Source organism: Myotis daubentonii, chromosome X (genome assembly GCF_963259705.1).
Source record: "Myotis daubentonii chromosome X, mMyoDau2.1, whole genome shotgun sequence".
In the NCBI taxonomy this organism is placed as follows: domain Eukaryota; kingdom Metazoa; phylum Chordata; class Mammalia; order Chiroptera; family Vespertilionidae; genus Myotis; species Myotis daubentonii.
The window spans coordinates 96,611,963-96,632,386 of NC_081861.1; the positions used below are offsets into that span (position 1 = coordinate 96,611,963).

Consider the following 20,424-nt stretch of genomic DNA (forward strand, 5'->3'; position numbering starts at 1 on the left):
AGCGTTTGCCCCTTGTGAATCAGAAGTTTACTAAATACTAAATTTACTTGCTTTGCTTTTTAAAAAAATACTTATTTAAATTACTATCCTTGTAAGCAATTGAATCCTAGTAAAGTAAATTCTTCTGAAAAGGTTAATGAAGGCTTCCCATGATTCCGCTGTATATGCAAATAAGCCAAAGGGTATACTTTTTAAAAATATAATTGCTAACATTTACAATTTGTTGTTAAAATACTAAATCTGACAATAATTAGTCACCATAAATGAAAATCACTTGAAATATATAGCTTTGCGACAGTATTTGTTAAAATCTCAAAAGGCAACCATGTTCCTTACATTTGTTGCTTGTGTGAGAAAGAAAACTGTCGGGAAAGAAATAAAAAGAGGTTTCCTTCAGATGTCTAACTAAAATTAAAAATCAATATATTGGGCCTCATAAGCTAAATTAAATAATTTGTGTTTTGCCTCTTTAAACAAAGTTTATGTAAATTTACTTAAAGACTAATACCAGAAATTTAATTAATGTCATTTACTGTCCATAAATTAGGACAAGTAAAGTTAAAAGAATAAATGTTATTTCAAACTGACTCAAATTGGCAAATTGGGCTAAGTGGATATTCAGGGGAACTTAGCTGTCACCTATTAAAATATAAACTACTACAATTTTTATATAAGACCTCTATCATTATACCAAAAAACACTAGGCAGGAACCAATTCCTGGAGCTTTAACTGTTTTTACTGATGGATCATCAAATGGGAAAGCTGCCTATCATACTATAAATTCTGACGGAGTCATACTGACCAGTCATACTTCTGTGCAAAGAATTGAATTAAAAGCTATTAAGGCTGTGTTGCAAGATTTCCAACAGCCTGTTAACATAATTTCTGATTCCTCTTATGCTTCGGGCCTAGTAAGTAGAATTGAAACTGCCCAGTTGAAATGGCTTAGTGACCAAAGTTTATTCTTACTATTTAAGCAAGTTCAACAGATTGTGCAGCAGAGAAAATACCCTTTTTATATCACCCACATCAGGGCCCACAGCATATTACCTAGCCCATTAACTAAGGGAAATGCACATGCTGATCAATTGGTTGCTTTATTAAAAGAGGCTTCAGAGTCTCACCAGCTTTTAAAAATCCCAACTTGAAAAACAAAAAAAGGGGGATGATGGAGAAATCACCTACTGGTAGGCTGCACCTAGCTTAAATTACTCTAAATTTTTTTACTTGTGATGCTAATGGAAAGACACCTATGGAGCTACATTGGTGTCAGAATAAAAGGAACAGCCCAGAGACTACCTGGGGCATGGCAAAGTGAAGTATGGTAAACATTAATTCAGGTAAAAACTATAAGTTTCATATGTCTTAGAAGGCACATTTTTCCTTTACCTGGGAAGGACAGCACAGCTATCACAAGGTCAGGGGGCTCCAGTTAGCATGTCAACTCAGTGTTCTGGAGACCCAAAACTATAATTTAGATAGCATGCCTAAGTTTAACCTAGGTTACCCAAGGACTCTAGATAATGTGTTTACCCAAAACTTTAATTTGGATAGCATGATGTCTCTGCTTCTGTAAATTGCTTTTTTTTTTGCAAACTAGGTTCCTCATTCCAAACCTTGAGACAGCCAGTTTAGAAAATTAAGTTGTCATGACCTAGAGCAAAGAATATTCTTACATGGTATTATTCTACAAGTTTCATTAACAATTTTTGATGCTTTACAACAGTATATTGTGTATTTATCCCAAACATACTTACAAATTAATTCCTTGAATGCTTTAAGGACATAAAGGGATTTATTCCCTCCTGGGAAGACACTTAAGCATTCTGTATTGACCTCTCTCAATTTTTTTTTTTTTTTTTTTTTTTGCCAAGAGGAATCCAATTGCCTACAGCTGTTACCTGAGCTCTCTGTTCAAGCTGGGATCATGAAAAGCTGGTACCATGGATCTGTCTCTGGCCCAATGGCGTAAGCTGGGCCCTCTCTGGAGAAGAAACCTGGGTTCCCTATGATCAATGCCGGGGCCCCGCCAGCAGGCGAGGGGATCCAAAGGCAGTTGCTGGGCATGGAGGCCAGAGGGACATAGGTTAACAAGGAGACAGAACTGAACCTCACAGCACCCTACTTGGCCCAGAGATGGTTGGTAGTCAATGACGGGTAAGACCCCAAAGGGTGGGGCAACCTAAGACAGGCACAGCCAGGGGCCAGTAGGAGAAAACTTGGGGTGCAACAAAGGTGGGGCACAGACCCCCCAATGGTGCAGGGGCTTGAACACTCGCCCCTTCTGAGGAAGGTCTCCTGTCCCCATGGCTGCTTCTTGCTTCCCATGCCCAGCCCAGATCAGGAACCAAATAACAGAAGAGACTTGGTCCAGCTGAAAATGGTACCCAGAAAAACGAAGGCTTAGTTTAACAGACTCTAAATTTAAATCTAGCCTAACAACAGGAATGCTCAGGCCTCCTCAAGGATGTAAAGTGATCCTTTCAATTAATATTTACAGTGTAAATTAAGATCATTGTTAGAATATTAAATTTGACAGTAAAATAGTTGTCAAGTTTTCAAATTAATTAAATTTGGCTAACTTGAAATAAGTAATTATTCATATAGTATTAACCAAAATTTTCATTTCATGGTAAAAGTGCTTAACATGCAATGAACCTAAAGCAGTCATATTTTTGTGCAGAAAAAATAAAAAATTTAAAGTTATCTAGACTGCATTAAAAAATTTTCCATAAGCCTCCTAATTAAATCAAAAAAGGGGGATAGTGGAAGAATACCATGTAAGGAAAAATATCCTGTAACTAAATTACATCTAGAAAAATTTTTTTTTTCATTTTGTAATGCTAACAGCAAGACACCCATGAAAAACATATGTGGTGTCAAAATAAGCCAAAGGAAAAACATTTGGGCAAATATAAAAAGGATTCCCCAAGTAAAATTTCCTTTATTAACCTTTGGTCGAGAATATGTTTGTATATTTTCAGAGAACAACTCCAAGACCATGTGGATTCCTGCAACAAGGGATCCCAGAGAGAAACTGACCAGATTGCTCCAGCCACAAACACAGGAGAGACAGTTCAGAGATGGAGATGGTGAAGACACCTTGCCATGCTAGCAGTCAGCAGCTGTGCGGTGCTGCAGGGTGCCCAGGACCAAACCAGATAGGACCAGACCTGCATTTGTCCACCATCCAGAACCAGCATTTCATTGCTGGCATGTACACATGAACTGTCGGACATTGAAACTTGGACTCAGAACTGTTGGACATTGATTTTGGGACTTAAACATTTTTTGTTCTTATATGTTTATTTCTGTTTTTTTTAAGGAAAAGATAAGGGGGAGATGTGGGAAACTGTTTATTGCCTTCACTATCTGATAAATGTAGACAGAGAACCCCCCGAAGGCTGGGTGCCTTTGAAGCCCTAGCAAAAGTAGGAGCTAGGCGCCACCTCTGTCTGTCCAGACAGTGGTAGCTGAAACTGCTCCCCCATTTATTATTATGTAAATCCTTGCTAATGGGCTAGTCTGCTTGTTACTAGGGGGTCACCTGCCTAAAGGCTATGCTATGGGTGCATCCCAGATCAATAAAAGCTTGGTGAGGCCTGAGCACGGAGGAAGTCCTTCGGGACTTGCCGCCTGGTCCCCCAATATTGCAAAATTATCTCCTGTCTTTTCTTAAAATGTATTCTGGCACAGGAGAAAGTTGTTTTGCTGTACACAGGTAGCTTAACCCCTATACAACTGGGCTTGGACCTCTGCCCAGCAAACTGCAGTCTGTAAGTTCAATATGTAGCCTCCGGTTTTTCTAACCCAAAGAGGTTTCGGCCAGTCTCTGAGTCAGACTCCTCCTCTCTTGGAGAATTTCAAAGTCCTGATGGCTCCCAGGTCCAGGGAGAATGCTTTTTTGTTAACCCTTAGGGCCCCGCTTTTTGCTTTTTTACCAGTTCCCTTTGTGGCAGAGCAGCAATCAGGCCTTTTCCAAGGGAGTGCACTGGAAGGGGATGTTAGCCCCTCCTCTTCCAGTAGCAACAGGTACTAAACCCTTTCAGTACATTTGCAAACAGGGAGCTTTTGCTAGCTCTATCTGCAGCTTTTTCTATTTTGCTTGCTGCTGCCTCTTCTCTTAGGGTCATAGCAGCTCAGCTCAGGCATCCAGCCCCCCTTCTTTGACCTGCCTCTCAGAGGCTGAGTCTGCCTGGCAAACAGTTCTAAATCACCAGGGTGGCTGCAGACTTCGGCTTTGTTCCTCCCCCACCACCCTTGTCTCAGCCCAGGCTGATTGCTTTTCTTCACAGAGTTGGCCTTGAAAGGTAAGGGGTGTATAGGGAGGTTTCTTCCAGACAAAAAGCCTGGAGACTATCTGAAATCCAGTTACAGATGCTTTCAGAATCAGGATGAGAGAGGAAGGGAAAGACCAGGTTACGTTTTCTATAAGGATTCTAATAAATAATTGAAAACAGCAAGTTAAATAAAACACAATCACAGGCAGTAAATTTCTCTGCCCTACAGAGCTGTAAAACCATAAGTAACAAGTTCTTTGAAATTTACTATCTTGTTAATTTGCTAAGCAAACAGTTAACTTGAAAAGACTTTTCTCTTGCTCTTTTATAAGCAATCTCAGAACTAAGCAATCTTGGAATCTAGCCGGCCTTTGTTAAACTTCTTTGGGTTGCAATCTTATAACTTTAAATTAATTCTAGATTTTTAAAATTTTAACCTGATACAGCAAAATTATACCTCAGAGTAAAGCAATTAAAAGTTCTTTACTGTCTTTTCCTTAAAGCAGGGGGTTTTGTGTGGGTTTTTTTTTTTATGTGCACAGCCAGACAGCATAAAGTAGCTTTCGCTTTACACAGACCAGTTCCAGTCCCCCTTCTCTGTAGTAAATTGGCTAGTCCCACACAAACAAACTTTGTCCCAACCTCATGATGATCAGTGACGAGAGACAGACAAGGGAGGGGGTGACCTGTTTTCATAGATTTTCATTCAGACGGCCGCCCGACTGCCACACAAAGGAGGGGGGAAGGCAGTCCCGCTCCCTCCACACTCTCACACTTTCACCAGACATTCATTCAGGGTTTAAACAAACCATTCAATTTCTAACAACTTCCCAACCCCTGAGGGAGCTCTAAAGCCTCCCCCAATATCCTTGAAATGATCAATCACAATACCCAAAGGATCAGTCTGAGTCCACCATAACGTCCATCCAGCAAGTCCACAAAATAAAACGGAAACACAAACAACTAAAGGGCCCAAAGAAGTACAGCCTTCCAACTCCATGGAAGCAAAAAAAAAACAAAATGAAAGCTAGATGCTGGCTGCACGCCAACCAGCGGGAGCGACCCGCCTTTTCTCAGATTGAGGGGTTCCTACAGACCTTCCGACTCCGCAGAAGCAAAAATGCCCCCCTTCAGATGGAGGATCGAGGCATCCCCCAACTCCTCCCGCCCCTGGCACCCCAGTGCGTCCACCTTAGACCATGCGGGCGATTACGATTACAGATTTCAGAAGTGAGCTCACACCGGACAGATACAAAACATACAACGACACACAAACACCTACTGTGGTCGGTCAGGCCCTCCGGACTGGGGGTCCCTCGATGGTGTTGGGGATCCCGGATGAGCCCCCAAAATATTATGCCCAGATTTCAAGATCCCCAGTAAAACCACACCAGGGAGCCAGTCAGTCCGATGCAAAAGCAGAGGGTCCTTTTACATAAGCTCGCTTGGTTCCCCCCTTGTCTCCATTACTGGATGCAAGAGAGAGCCCCAAGTTTCAAGAGAACAAAGAATTTATAGGGCTTGGGGTCGGGGGTTGGGGCAGGGTGCAGCTAGGGTCTGGTTACACAAAGACAGGGGGTGTGGCCAGCATACTTTTGGCCTTGGGCTAGTTTCCCCCGCTTTCCCATTGGCTGAGATAAGGGCAGGCTGAGTGACTGATACACCCTGCGGCTTTTTCTTGGAAGAGGGGTTAAGGACACAGCCATTAGTCCTGCTTTGTCCTTTCAGTTTCTAACTCTCTGTCTCCCTTCCTCCCTGTAGAAAGTCAATGAAATATATTTAAAAAAGAAAAAGCTGTGGTACATTTACACAGTGGGATATAATGCAGCTATAGAAAAGAAGAAACTACTACCTGTTGCAACAGCATGGAGGGACCTAATGAATAAAATAAACTGAAGAACAAAATATAAACAGAGACATGGAAATATGAAACAGACTGACAGAGCTCAGAGGGGAGGGAAGAAAGAGGGTACTGGATAAAAGGTGAACATTTGTAATAGTGTCAACAATAAGCCACCATCAAAGAAAAGGAGAATAGGGAAGGAAATAGAAGACAAGGAGAGATGGAAGGGAGAAAATGAGCTAGTACAGAGGGGATACTGAAAATAAGCAGATGTACCACCTTAAATCTGATAATGAATGGTACAGGAATTAGCTAATTGGCATGTAAAATAATCTCATTTGAGTTCCCAGAAGCATAGAACTGATGTTTCTTGTCATACAAGCTGACTCTAATGAACACCTGTGCCCTTTACAACTTGCATGAAAGATAGCAAGGTATAGTTGACATAGGTTATGGTGTAAGGCAAATATGGATTCAAACCCTGAGATGTATTACTGGGAAAGGATCAACTCTCAGGCTCATTTTCCTCATCTCTTAGATGAGGATAATATCTACCTTGTAAGGTTATCTACCTTATGAAGATCTAAATATATAAAAGCCTCAGTGACCATTATGACCAATCGCTATGATGCGCACTGACCACCAGGGGGAAGATGCTCAATTCAGGAACTGCCCCATGGTGGTCAGTGCACTCCCACAGCCAACTTCCCATGGCTGGCCAACCTCCCGCAGTCCCTCCCCCTGGGTGGCTGGCCCCAATTGGCCCTGATCACCGACCAGGTCAAGGGACCCCACCAATGCACAAATTCGTGCACTGGGCCTCTAGTTAGTATACAAAGTGTTTGGTAAATAGGCAGTCAGCAAATGATAGCTAAATTATTATGTGCTGCTAGGAGGCTGCATAGTGAAGAAAGCACAGATTTTGTGTATATAGACCAAGGTTTGAATCCTATTTCTGATATTTACTAGTTAGATTTCATATCCTTCTCCTGAAAATTAACTATGTTACCCTTTGAATTACTACCTAGGCAGTGTGCATGAGAATTAGGAGCACAACCTGTGGAGTTTTAATCCTTGTTTACTCTGTAACCTTGAATAAATTATCTAACATTTTTGAGACCCAGTTCCCCCATCTGTACAGTAGTAGAAATAATAATAGTACCAATTTCCTAGGTTTGCTGTGAGGATTAAGTGAGTTAGTTTCTATCAAATGGTTAAAACTGTTTCTAGAAGACACTAACATCTCAATAAAAAGTAGCTATTGTTATCCTAGAATGTTTTCCACATTCATCATCTCACAATATCCTGTGAAAGTTGTATTCCCATTCTCATGTTATAGGTAAGGAAAGTGAGGCTTATTCATGTAGGTAGTAATTGACAGAGACCAAACTAAACTGTGTTTGCTTAGTTGCTATAATGTCTCCCTCCCCTGCTCCACTTTAAACACTGATACCTACACTAATTCTCAGTGCTTTTCTTTGAATGCCATGCAATGTGACTGGTATGTCAAGAACTCACTCTGGAAATTTCTAACTATAGATTAATTCTCTACAAAAATGCCAATGGGCTTTGACGTGTCTAGTTGTTAGAGGAGATGACTTCTGAACATTCAGCAATATATCAACTCCTGTGAAAGCTAGACCCACCACTTTCCTGCTTTGCAGAATTCATTGAGCATTTTCTTTCCTGGAAATCAGAATTACCTTACTTTGCACATTTGTTTGTGCTGTCAACATGCTTTCCTCTTTGTCTGGTCTAATCAGGTATAATTTAAACCTCTAAAATAATTTCCACAAACACATTTGCAACCCAGAAAAGTTGGCTAAAATGACTGAAAAAAGAATCCTAAGTCTTTATTGACTTCTATTATAAGGTTGAAGGCATATTCCCATGGAAACTGTCCCCACAACAAGCTGAATCAAAAGCTTTTAGTGAAACCTTAGCTTGTTTGGCTCAGTGGACAGAACATTTGCCTGTGGACTGAAGGGTCTCAGGTTCGATTCCAGTCAAGGGCACATGCTTGGGTTGCAGGCTCAATCCCCAGTAGAGGGTGTGCAAGAGGCAGCCAATCAATGATTCCCTCTCTGCATTGATGTTTTTATCTCTCTCTCCTTGTCCCTTCCTCGCTGAAATCAATAAAAATATACATTTTTTAAAAAGCTTGTGGTAAAGTAAAATATACTGTGTTGTCAAGGACTGGACAAGACTGGAAAGTGTGTGAAATGATGTACATTAAAACAAAGTGCTATATAAATAGAAGATAGGACAAGTAGTCCGCAATACAGGCATTCACTCTTGTTCCCATAGCCATGCTTACCTACTTTCAACTTCTGAAAAGTAGTAGGACCCTCACTACCTTAGGATTTTGTAAACTACATTCCAAACCCCACTTCCCAGCATGGTCATTAGCACTTCTTATCATGCTTTGTTGCTTTTTTATTTCCATAGCACTTGCCATGTAACATACGAATTATTCTACATATTTATGTTGTTCATATTTGGCTCCTCTCCAATTAGAATGTAAGCAACACAAGAACAAGGATTTGGTTCAGTTTTCTTTTCACTATGGTTTCCTCAGCACCTGGAACAATGCCTGATACATAGTAGGTGTTCAGTAAACATTCATTAAATAAATGAGTAAACAAATGAACAAACGAATGATGAATGTTGCTCTCCCTGCCTAAAAGATCAGCTCTCTGTCTCAACACCCTGGTTAACTTCCCCACAGCCTGTAAAATGCAGCTTCCTCAAGCAAGCTTTCTTGCCACAACCTTAGAGTTGGTTGAATCCTCCTATTGAACCTCACAGGAATTTATACATTTACTACAGATCACAATTGCAATTAAATAAAATTCTATGGAAAGATGATGGCTGGGAGGATGGCAATGAGGAGGAGAGTGTGAGTGAGTGAGGGAGTGAAAGGGGAGTGTGTGGATGTGTAGTGTGTGTGTGTGTGTGTGTGTGTGTGTGTGTGTCTGAGAGAGGGACAGCTAGACCTCACAGGACTTTTGGGGGCTTGCAGACCAGGCTCACATAGCCGGGCAGCCTCTGCTACTGTTGTAATCTCTCCCAGAGCACTGGCTCTGCCACAGAGGCAGCGCCATGTTGAAGGGAAGAGCCAACAGCTGCTGCCTACAACTGCATGGAGCCAGCAGCCACAACCTGTGACCACACTCATAAGGGGAGCTAGCAGAAGCCACCCGCAACTGCACAGGGAGCCAGCAGCCACTGCCCAAGACTGCGCATACATGTAGGGAGCCAGCAGATGCCACCCGTGACCACACAGGATCCAGAAGATTCCACCAGTGACCACACCAGGATCCAGCAGCCACTGCTCTTGACCTCGTACATGTGGGCAGGGAGCCAGCAGCCGCTGTCCATGACCTCACAGAGAGCCGGAAGCTACTGCCCATGACCACATGCACGCACAGGGAGCCAGCAGATGCCACCCACGATCATGTGGGGAGGCAGCAGCCATTGTCCACAACCTCATGGGTAGCTAGCAGCTGACTCCCATGACCGAGCATGAGGAGAGCCAGCAGCCATTGCTCGCAACCATGTGGGGAGCCAGCAGCAGCCCTATGACATCCAGGGAGCAGCTGGCAACCAAGTGGAGAGCAGGCACCGCCCACAACCACCCTAGAAGCAACCACTGCCCCATGACCACTAGAGGAGCAGGCGCCATCTGTGACCACACGACCTGCCACCAGGCCCTCTGATGTAGCCTCAGTCCACATGCAATTCAATAACTAGATTTTTCAGTGAGAGCAAAAATGCGAAGACAGAAGAACAACCCCAAAAGAAAAGAAAAGGCAGATCCGCCTGAAACGTAACTAAATGAAACAGAGGCATGCAATATGTCAGAAAAAGAATTCAGAATAAGGGTCATACAGTTCATAAACCTGGCGGATGAGAAAATCAACAAACTATGTAAGAAACAAAAAGAAATAAAGAGTGATATAGTTACAATAAAAAACATTATGGAAGCTTTCAACAGTAGACTAGGAGAATCAGAGGATCGAATTAGCAAATTAGAAGATAGGTAAGCAAAACACTCCCAATCTGAACTACAATTGGAGAAAAACATCAAAAGACAGGAAGAGAGGGTGAGGAAGCTTTGGGACAACATGAAACAAGCAACATATGTATAATAGGAGTGCCAGAATGACAAGAAGAAGAGCAAGAGATAGAAAACCTATTGGAAGAAATAATGTAAGAAAACTACCCTGATTTGGGGAAGAAAAAAGCTATGCAAGCAGAGTCCCAAAGAATATAAACCCAAAGAGATCCACACCAAGACACATCATAATTACAATGGCAAACATTAATGACAAAGAAAGAATCTTAAAGACTTCGAGAGAGACAGAAAGTTCCCTACAAGTGATCACCTATTAGATTATCAAATGATTTCTCAATAGAAATACATCAGGCTAGAAATGAGTGGAAGTATACAAAGTGATGCAAAGTAAGGGACTGAGTCCAAGAATACTCTATTTAGCAAGGCTATCATTCAAAATTGAATGTGAAATCAGGAGTTTCACAGACAAATAAAAGTTACGGGAGTTTATCACTACCAAGCCAGTAATGCAAGAAATGCTAAAGAGACTATTGTAAAAAGAAGGAAAACAATAAAAAGGGAGAAGAAACACAGGCAAAAAAATAAAAATGGTTACAAACAAGTACCTATCTATCCTATCTAATAATAGAGGAACATGGTAATTAACCGTAACTTCACTACTCTTCCCATTGGCTAATCAGGGTGATATGCAAATTAACTGCCAACCAAGATGGCGGCCGGCAGCCAGGCAGCTGAAGCGAACAGGAGGCTTGGTTGCCTCGGCAATGGAGGAAGCCAAGGTTCCCCACCTGCTGCCATCTGCCGCCTGGCTCTGAGCTTCTGAAGCAACAGCTCTAAAAGATACAATGTTTCAATTATAGAAGCTAAAAGATGGCAGTTAATTTGTATACGCAGGCTCCAAGTGGTGGAGCGAAGCCAAACAGCCCCAAAGCCACAGAACAGCGAGGCCTCAGGGCCCCGGGATCAGTGGAGTGGAGAGTCCTCCCGGTCCTGGGATCAGCGGAGCCGCGAGGCCTCCCGGCCCCGGGATCAGCGAGGCCTGATGGAAGCCCTGTGTGTTTATGCACCCTGGGGGTGCAGAGGTCCCATCCTAGGTAGAGACCAATGGCGCAACTTCTAACTCCAAGAAGTGGCCTGGGGGCTGGAAGGCAGCTCCTCTGACCTCAGTGCTAGAGTCCCGCCGCTCCACCAGGAGAGGAGCAGAGAAAGGCCAGAGCGTCCCTCAAGGTAACCCGAAATCCCCACCCACACCAGGCAGGCTGCTGGAACTGTGCGTGGAGGACTCACCTCCAAGCCCAGCTGGTGGCCCTGCCACAGCAATGGCACTCCTGGATGCAGGCCCCAGAGGGACGTGGGGTGGTGGCGGGGGTGCCGTGAGTACTGGGCTCCTTGCCTGCCTTTGGCGGCTTCCTCCTGCATCAGGGCCTTTCCCTCCACGGCATCCTCCTCCCCAGTGCCCAGAGCAGCGGACCCACTGAGGGCGCTCCCCACTGGCTGAGGGGGTGAATGGAGCAGCAGGGACTCCCGGGTGAAGGGTCGCTCTAGGGAGGATTCCAGACACCTGCACGCCCCGTTCCTGGAGCACTGCCCAGGCCCTGAGTGCAGCGTGGAGCCGAGCCACGCAGGCCTGGAGAGTGCTGGTGGGGGCAGGCGCACATGCACCTGGTGCAGTGGGACATGCTGGGGAGCCGCCCACCTTCCGGGGCCTCCTCCTGCTTCAGGGCCTTGCCCTCCTGGGTGCATGCCCCAGCGGGACGTGGGGTGGTGGCGGGGCACAATGTGTCCTGGGCTCCTCTCCTGCCCTCCGCGGCCTCCTCCTGCTTCAGGGCCTCGCCCTCCGTGGTCTCCTCCTCCCCAGTGCCCAGAGCAGTGGACCCACCGAGGGCGCTCCCCGCTGGCTGAGGGGGTGAACGGAGTGGCGGGGACTCCTGGGTGAAGGGTCGCCTTGGGGAGGAGTCCGGACACCTGCACACCCTGCTCCTGTTCAGCAACATCCCTGAGATCCCGCATCTGCACCATGGGCTGTGGGGCAGCGTGATGGCGCTGATGGTGAAGAAAGTGCTGCCCACGCGGGCGCTGCTGCAGCCCAGGACCTCCTCAAAGGCTTTGAGATGTTCGGCTCCCTCTTCAAGCCCTACATCCGGTACTGCATGGAGGAGGAGGGCTGCATGGAGTACATGCACAGCCTGCTGCGCGACAACAACCTCTTCCCGGCCTACGTGACGTGGGCCGAGAAGCACCAGCAGTGCCAGCGGCTGAAGCTGAGCGACATGCTCGCCAAGCCCCACCAGCGGCTCACCAAGTACCCACTGCTGCTCAAGTCGGTGCTAAGGGAGATGGACGAGCTGCATGCCAAGGAGGCTGTCATCACCATGATCAGCTCCGTGGAGCGCTTCATCCACCAAGTGAAAGCGTGCATGCGGCCGCAGCTGGCAGCCGTGGTGAGCCTCATGGACACCTACGAGGTGGTGGAGGGTAGCAATGACGAGGTGGACAAGCTCCTGAAAGAATTTCTGCACCTGGACCTGACCGCGCCCATCCCTGGTGCCTCCCCAGAGGAGACGTGTCAGCTGCTGTTGGAGGGCAGCCAGAGGATGAAGGAGGGAAAGCACAGAAAGACGGATGTGTACTGCTTCCTCTTCACGGACCTGCTCTTAGTGACCAACGCAGTGAAGAAGGCTGAGAGGACCAAGGTCATCAGGCCACCACTGCTGGTGGACAAGATCGTGTGCCGGGAGCTGCGGGACCCTGGCTCCTTCCTCCTCATCTACCTGAACGAGTTCCACAGCGCCGTGGGGGCCTACACATTACAGGCCAGCGGGCAGGTTCTGTGCCGGGGCTGGGTGGACTCCATTTACAATGCCCAGAACCAGTTGCAGCAGCTGCATGTGCAGGAGCACGCGGGCAGCCAGCAGCACCTGCAGAGCCTGGAGGAGGAAGAGGAAGAGGAGGGTGGGGAGAGTAGCACTTCTGCCGCCAGCACCCCCCACCATCCTACGCAAAAGCAACAGCCTGGACTCCCAGCACTGCACCTCCAACGGCTCCATGGAGACCCTGGCCATGGTGGTGCTGGAGCCCGGGGAGACGCTCTCCTCTCCCGAGTTTGAGAGCGGCCCCTTCATCTCCCAGTCGGGCAAGATGTTCCTCAGTACCACCACCTCATCTGTCACAGCAACCAGTGAACTGCTGGCCCTGGGCCCCAGGGAGGGCAGCTCCTGCTCCACGGACTCCACCTACAGCACCCTCTCCCCCACCTCCTTGCAAGACTTTGCGACCCCAGCCCCTGCGGTGGAGCCGGCGCTCCGCCCCTAGATTTACCACAGGCCCCTTCACCCCTGCCCTCGCCCCGCCTCCGCTGCCGCACCCCTGTCCAGCTGCTCCCCTGCCCACCTACCTGCTCAAGTCCAAATCTGAGGCCAGCCTCCTGCAGCTGCTGGCAGGGGCTGCCACCCAGGGGGCGCCCCCAGCCCCCAGCCACAGCCTGTCTCTGCTTGGCTGCCACAGCCACCAGCACTAGGACTCGGGGGCTCCCCTCAGGAAGCTGGGCCCCGCTGGAATTGCGGGGGTGCACCAAGCCCTGTCAGTGGCTCCCAGCTATCAGAGATGGAGGGCAGGACCACCTGCCTGGCGGGGGGGCCCCAAGGGCCTGCCAGGAGGAGCAGAGAGCTGCCCTCAGGGACCTCCCCCAGGGTCCAGCCTGAGCCCACCCCATCTCTGCCCAGCACAGGAAGCTGACCCAGCTGGCCCAGCTCTACTGCATCAGGACCACCCTGCTTCTTAACCCCCAGGCCCTGAGCACAGCGTGGAGCCGCCATGCTTGGAGGGCACGGTGGAGGGGGTCGGGGCGGGCGTGAGCCTGGTGCAGCAGGACTGGCTGGGGAGCCATCCGCCTTCCTGGGCGGGCCTCAGGCCCGGCGCCCAACCTGGAAGGGCCACAGTGCGGCCACCAGGCCCTGAAGGCTGCCCTGAAAGCCATACAAAGACAACCTGCTGCTGGAGGGCAGGCATGCGGTGCTCTGTGAAGACGCCGCAGGTACGGAAGGAAGGTCATGGAAGGGAACAATTACAAGCGGAGATCCCGAAGGTTCTGAAAGCGGAGGACCAGCTCCCTGCAGACCTGAACTCCGTGTGGGCCTCTTTCTCGGCCCTGTGGAAGTGGTGAGACACACAGGAGGAGGTGATGGACCGGGGCTGCGCCCAAAGAAGACTCGGAGGAAGCAACATGTGGACAGGGCCAGGCGGAGCAGGCAGGCCTGTGCTGAGCCTGCTGGAGCGCAGCCAGACCCCAAGGCGACCACCAAGCCAGGCCCAGGGAGAAGCGAGCAGATGCCACTCCACTCGCTGGAGAAAACCGTTGAGCAGAAAACTAAAGAAACCGATTTTACATCATTTCCCAGGTGGAGAACAGTTGGCATGTAAGCCCCTGACCAGTGCCCAGCCTCTCCTCTGTCTGTCTATCTCACTCTTAGGTACCATGTTCTTTGTTCTCTCTTAACTGCAACTCATTTTTAAACTAGATTGCTTTTAAAAGAAGACTAAATAAAGTTTCCCTTAAGTTATTTAGGTGGTGCTGGGGCTGCTGGGACTGCTGGGGCTGCTGGGGGCTGGATTACAGACACAAACATGCAGGGGAGCCCAGCACCCAACAGCCCCAAGCCCCGCTGAAGCAGTGTTGGGGCTACTGGGGGCTTGATCGGAGATACAAACCTGCAGGCTCGGCACCCAGCAGCCCCAAGGCCCACCACCTCGGTGCTGAGGCTGCTGAGGGTATGATAGAAGACACAAACACGCAGGGGGGGGGCTGTACCCAGCAGCCCCAAGCCCTGTCATCAAGGTGCTGGGGCTGCTGGGGGTATCAGAGACACAAACCCGCAGAACCAAAGCCTTCGCGGCAGCACTTAGGAGCAGCAAGCTGAGCGGTAGGAAGCAGCAAGCAGGTGGGCGGTAAGGAGGGAGGGGTCCCGGACTGCGAGAGGGCACAGGCTGGGCTAAGGGACCCCCTACCCATCCCCAGTGCACAAATTTCATGCACTGGGCCTCTAGTCTATATATAAAAGCCTAAGTGAACTTTAAGACAAAACGACTGGAACAACCAGTTGCTATGATGTGCGCTGACCACCAGGGGGCCGACACTCAATGCAGGAGCTTCCCCCAGCCCGCAGGCCCTGATCGCCAATAGAGCATGTAGACCAAGCTCCCGCTCCATCCCCCAGGTCGGCAGGCCCTGACCACCCAATCGGGGCAGTACCCATGGGCTAGGACAGGCAATCAGGGGTGGGTGGCAGTGGATGCAGTCCCTTTCCCAGGGGGGCCAAGGGCCAGCTCCCTCCTCAGGGCCAGTGGTCAACCTCCCGGGTTTCTCCCTCATTCCTCCCCCCAGGCAGCAGACCCAGATTAGCCCACCACCTGTACACCACAGTGGTGGTTGGCCCCTCCCACTGGCCGGCAGACCCCAATCACCCAAATGGGGCCTGCCAGCCAACTTCCTGGTCCCTCCTCCCGACCAACAAGTCGTGATCACCCAATAGGGACTAGGCACTGGGCTGGGATGGGGAACCAGGAGTGAGTGGTGGCAGAAATGGGCAGTGAGGGAAGGAGTAAAGCAGTGAGGAAGTGGGGAGACAGGAAACTGCATGGTGGCGGCACATGGGCGGCGAAGGAAGGAGGAGGCAGGGAGGTGTGGAACTTGATCAGCCCTGATTGAAAGCCAGGCATAGGGACCCCACCCATGCACAAATTTCATGCACCAGACCTCTAGGCAATAATAATTTTAAATGTAAATGTACCAAATGCTCCAATAAAAAGACAGCAAGTGGCTGAATGTATAACAGAACATGACCAATATATTTGCTGCCTACAAGAGACCCACTTCAGAACAAGAAACTCACATAGACTGAAAGTAAAGGGGTGGAAAAATATCTTTCAGGCAAATGGAAATGAAAAAAAAGCTGGGGTAGCAATACTGACAAACTAGAGCTCAAAGCAAAGGCCATAACAAGAGATAAGGAGGGACACTTTATAATACTAAAGGGATCCATACAACAAGAGCATATAACTCTGGTAAACATATATGCACCCAATGCAGGAGCACCCAAATACATAAAGAAATTGCTAGAAAGTATCAATGGAGAGATCGACAACAATACAATCATAGTAGGGGATTTTAATACACCACTGACATCACTGGAGAAAACCTGTAGACAAAAAATCAGCAAAGAAATAGCTATCCTAAATGACTCACTAGATCAAATGGACTTAATTGACATCTGCAGAACATTTCATCCCAAAGCTACAGAATATACATTCACTTCAAGTGCATATGAGTTATTTTAAAAGATAGATCACATATTGGGACACAGGCAAAGTCTCTCGAACTTCAAGAAGATTCAGACGAGATCGGGTGCGTTCAGGGTGGTATGGCCGTAGACTCAAGAAGATTCAAATCATATCAAGCATCTTCTCAGATGACAATGGCATAATATTAGAAATAAACTACAATAAAAACAATCAAAAAAATTCAAACACTTGGGGGCTGAGTAGCTTGCTATTAAACAATGATTGGGTTATCAAAGAGATCAAAGAAGATATTAAAAACATCCTGGAAACCAATGACAGTGATAACACAACAATCCAAAACCTATAGGACACAGTGAAAGCAGTCCTGATGGGGAAATTCATAGCATTACTGGCCTACCTCAGAAAACAAGAAAAAATAGTAATAAATTATCTAACGCTACAACTTAAAGAATTTGAAAGAGAACAACAAGAAAAGCCCAGAGTGAGCAGAAGAAAGGAGATAGTAAACATCTTAGCAGAAATAAATGACATAGAGTCCAAAAAATCCTCAAAAAACAGATCAATGAAACCAAGAGCTGGTTCTTTAAAAGGATAAACAAAATTGATGAACCTCTAGAAGGATCACCAAGAAGCAAAGAGAGAGGACCCAAATAAACAAAATCAGAAAAGAATGAGGCAAAATAACAACAGACCCCACAGAAATACAAAAGATTGTTTTTAAATACTATGGACAACTCTATTATAATAAACTAGACAACCTGGAGGAAATGGACATAGTCCTAGAAAAATACAACCTTCCAAAACTTAATCAGGAAGATTCTATAAACCTCAAGAGGCCTATAACTATGGAAGAAATTGAAGCAGTCATCAAAAATCTTTCAGCAAACAAGCCTGGGGCCAGATGGCTTTACAAGTGAGTTTTTCCAATCATTCAAAGAAGAACTAAAACCTATTCTTCTCAGACTGCACCAAAAAATTCAAGGGGAAGGCACACTTCCTAGCTCTTTCTATGAAGCCAGCATTACTCTAATCCCAAAACCAGATAAAGACACTACAAAGAAAGAGAATTACAGGTCAATATCCCTCATGAACATAGATGCTAAAATCCCCAACTAAATTGTAGCAAATTGGATCCAGCATCTATTTATATTAAAACACTGGCTGTAACTCATCATGTCTGAGTCTCGACCAACCAGAAGGAAGTCAGTCCTGCAGGGGTCATCTTGGCAACAGCTGCATCTTAATAGTAAATGGGGTCTTTGTAATGGTACCAGATTTATTATCAAAAGATTATGACCTAACATTATCGAAGCGGAAGTAATAACAGGATCTGCAGAGGGAGAGATTGTTCTGATTTCAAGAATTAATTTGTCCCCATCTGACCCTGGCCTCCCATTTAAATTGATTCAATGACAGTTTACCGTGATGCCAGTATTTGTGATGACTATTAACAAATCACAAGGACAAACTCTAGACAGAGTAGGAATATTCCTACTTGAACCTGTTTTTGCACATGGTCAGTTATATATTGCTTTCTCTCGAGTTCAAAGAGCATGTGACATTAAAGTTGAATTTCTAAATACTTCATCACAAGGGAAATTAGTCAAGCCCTCTGAAAGTGTTTTCACTTTTAATGTGGTATATTGGGAGATATTAGAATAAGTTTAATCACTTTATCAGTCATTGTTTGCATCACTGTTGTTTTCATATCATGTTTTTGTTGTTTTTATATCATGTTTTTGTTGTTTTCATGTCATGTTTTTGTTGTTTTTATATCATGCCTATGTTGTTATATTCTTTTGTTACTGTTTATTTATTAATAAATTTATATATTATTTTCATATACATTTTACTAATTTCCATTCATCTCTCATACTTCTAATATAGAGAAAGAGTAAATAGCAATATTAAAATATCTCTGCTAGTTAATTCCCTTTTAATGTGCACGAATTTCATGCATCGGGCCACTAGTTACATTAGAAAGATTATACACCATGACCAAGTGGGATTTATCCCAGGGGTGCAAGGCTGGTATATGATTGCAAAACAATAAACGAGATATATCACATAAACAAATTGAAAGATAAAAATCACATAATCCTATCAATTGATGCAGAAAAGCATTTGAAAAATTCCAACACCTTTTCCTGATAAAAACTCTCAGCAAAGTGGGAATAGAGGGATCATACCGCAACATAATAAAAGCCTTATATGACAAATTTAAGGCCAACATCATATTCAATGGGCAAAAACTAAAACCATTTCCCCTAAGAACTGGAAGGAGACAGGGATGCACACTTTCACCACTCTTGTTTAAATAGTACTGGAAGTGCTAGACATAGCGATCAGACAAGAAGAAGAAATAAAAGGCATCAAAATTGGAAAAGAAGAAGTAAAATTGTCATTATTCACAGATGACATGATATTGTACTTAGAAAACACTAAAGACTCCATCATAAAACTACTAGACTTAATAAATGAATTTGGCAATACAGCAGGATACAAAATTAGCACCCAGAAATCTATGGCTTTTTTATATACCAATAATGAACTCTCAGGAAAGAAACTAAAAAAATAAAAATAAATCCCATTTACCATTGCAACACAAAAATTAAGGTACCTAGGAATAAATTTAACCAAGGAGGTAAAAGACCTGTACTCAGAAAATTATAGAACACTGTAAAAAGAGATAGAGGAAGACATAAACAAATGGAAAAATATTCCTTGTTCATGGGTTGGTAGACTCAACATCATTAAAATGTCCATCTTACCCAAAGCATACCAACGGCATACTTCAACGATCTAGAACAAAGTCTCCAAAAATTCATCTGGAACAAAAAATGACCCCGAATAGCTGCAGCAATCTTGAGAAAAAAGAACAAATTAGGAGGGATCACAATACCAGATATCAAGCTATATTACAAAGCCACTGTTCTCAAAACTGCCTGGTACTGGCACAAGGACAGACATATAGACCTGTGGAACAAAACAGAGAACCCAGAAATCAACTCAAGCCAGTATGCTCAATTAATATTTGACAAAGGAGGCAAGACCATACAATGGAGTCAAGGCAATCTCTTCAATAAATGGTGCTGGGAAATTTGGTCAGATACATGCAGAAAAAATGAAACTAGACCACCAACTTACACCATACACAAAAATAAACTCAAAATTGATAAAGGATTTAAACATAAGAACTATAAAAATATTAGAGGAATCCACAGGCAGTAAAATCTGAGATATATGCTGAAGCAATATCTTCACTGATATAGCTCCTAGGGCAACTGAAACTAAAAAGAAAATAAACAAATGGTACTACATCAAAATAAAAAACTTCTGCAGAGCAAAAGAAACCATCAAAAAAAAACAACAAGAAAGCCCACTGCATGGATGAACATGTTTGTCAATGTTATCTCTGATAAAGGTTTAGTCATCGAAATGTATAGCAAACTCCTACAACTTAACAAAAGGGAGATAAACAATCCAATCAAAAAATGGGCAAAGGATCTAAATAGACACCTTTCGAAAGAGGACATACAGAAGGCCAAGACACATATGAAAACATGCTCAAAGTCACTAGTCATCCGAGAGATGCATATGAAAACCATGAGGTACCATCTCACACCTGTCAGAATGGCTGTCATCAAAAAATCAACAACGGTGCTGGAGAGGATGCAGAGAAAAAGGAACCCTCTTGCACTGCTGGTGGGAATTCAGACTGGTACAGCCACTATGGAAAACAGTATGGCATTTCTTCAAAAAATTAAAAATGGAACTGCCAATTGACCCAGTTATACCACTTCTAGGAATATATCCCAAGAAAACAGAAACACCAATCAGAAAGGATATATGCACCCCTATGTTCATACCACCACAGTAATAGCTATGATTTGGAAACAACTTAAGTGCCCATGAGCAGTTGAGT

The 20,424-nt window shown here is 45.4% G+C and overlaps 1 pseudogene; it reads left to right on the forward strand.

Annotated features, from left to right (window-relative positions):
- Positions 1–6,592: 6,592 nt before the first annotated feature.
- LOC132224626 (pleckstrin homology domain-containing family G member 5-like) lies at positions 6,593–14,056 on the forward strand (annotated as a pseudogene).
- Positions 14,057–20,424: the final 6,368 nt, after the last annotated feature.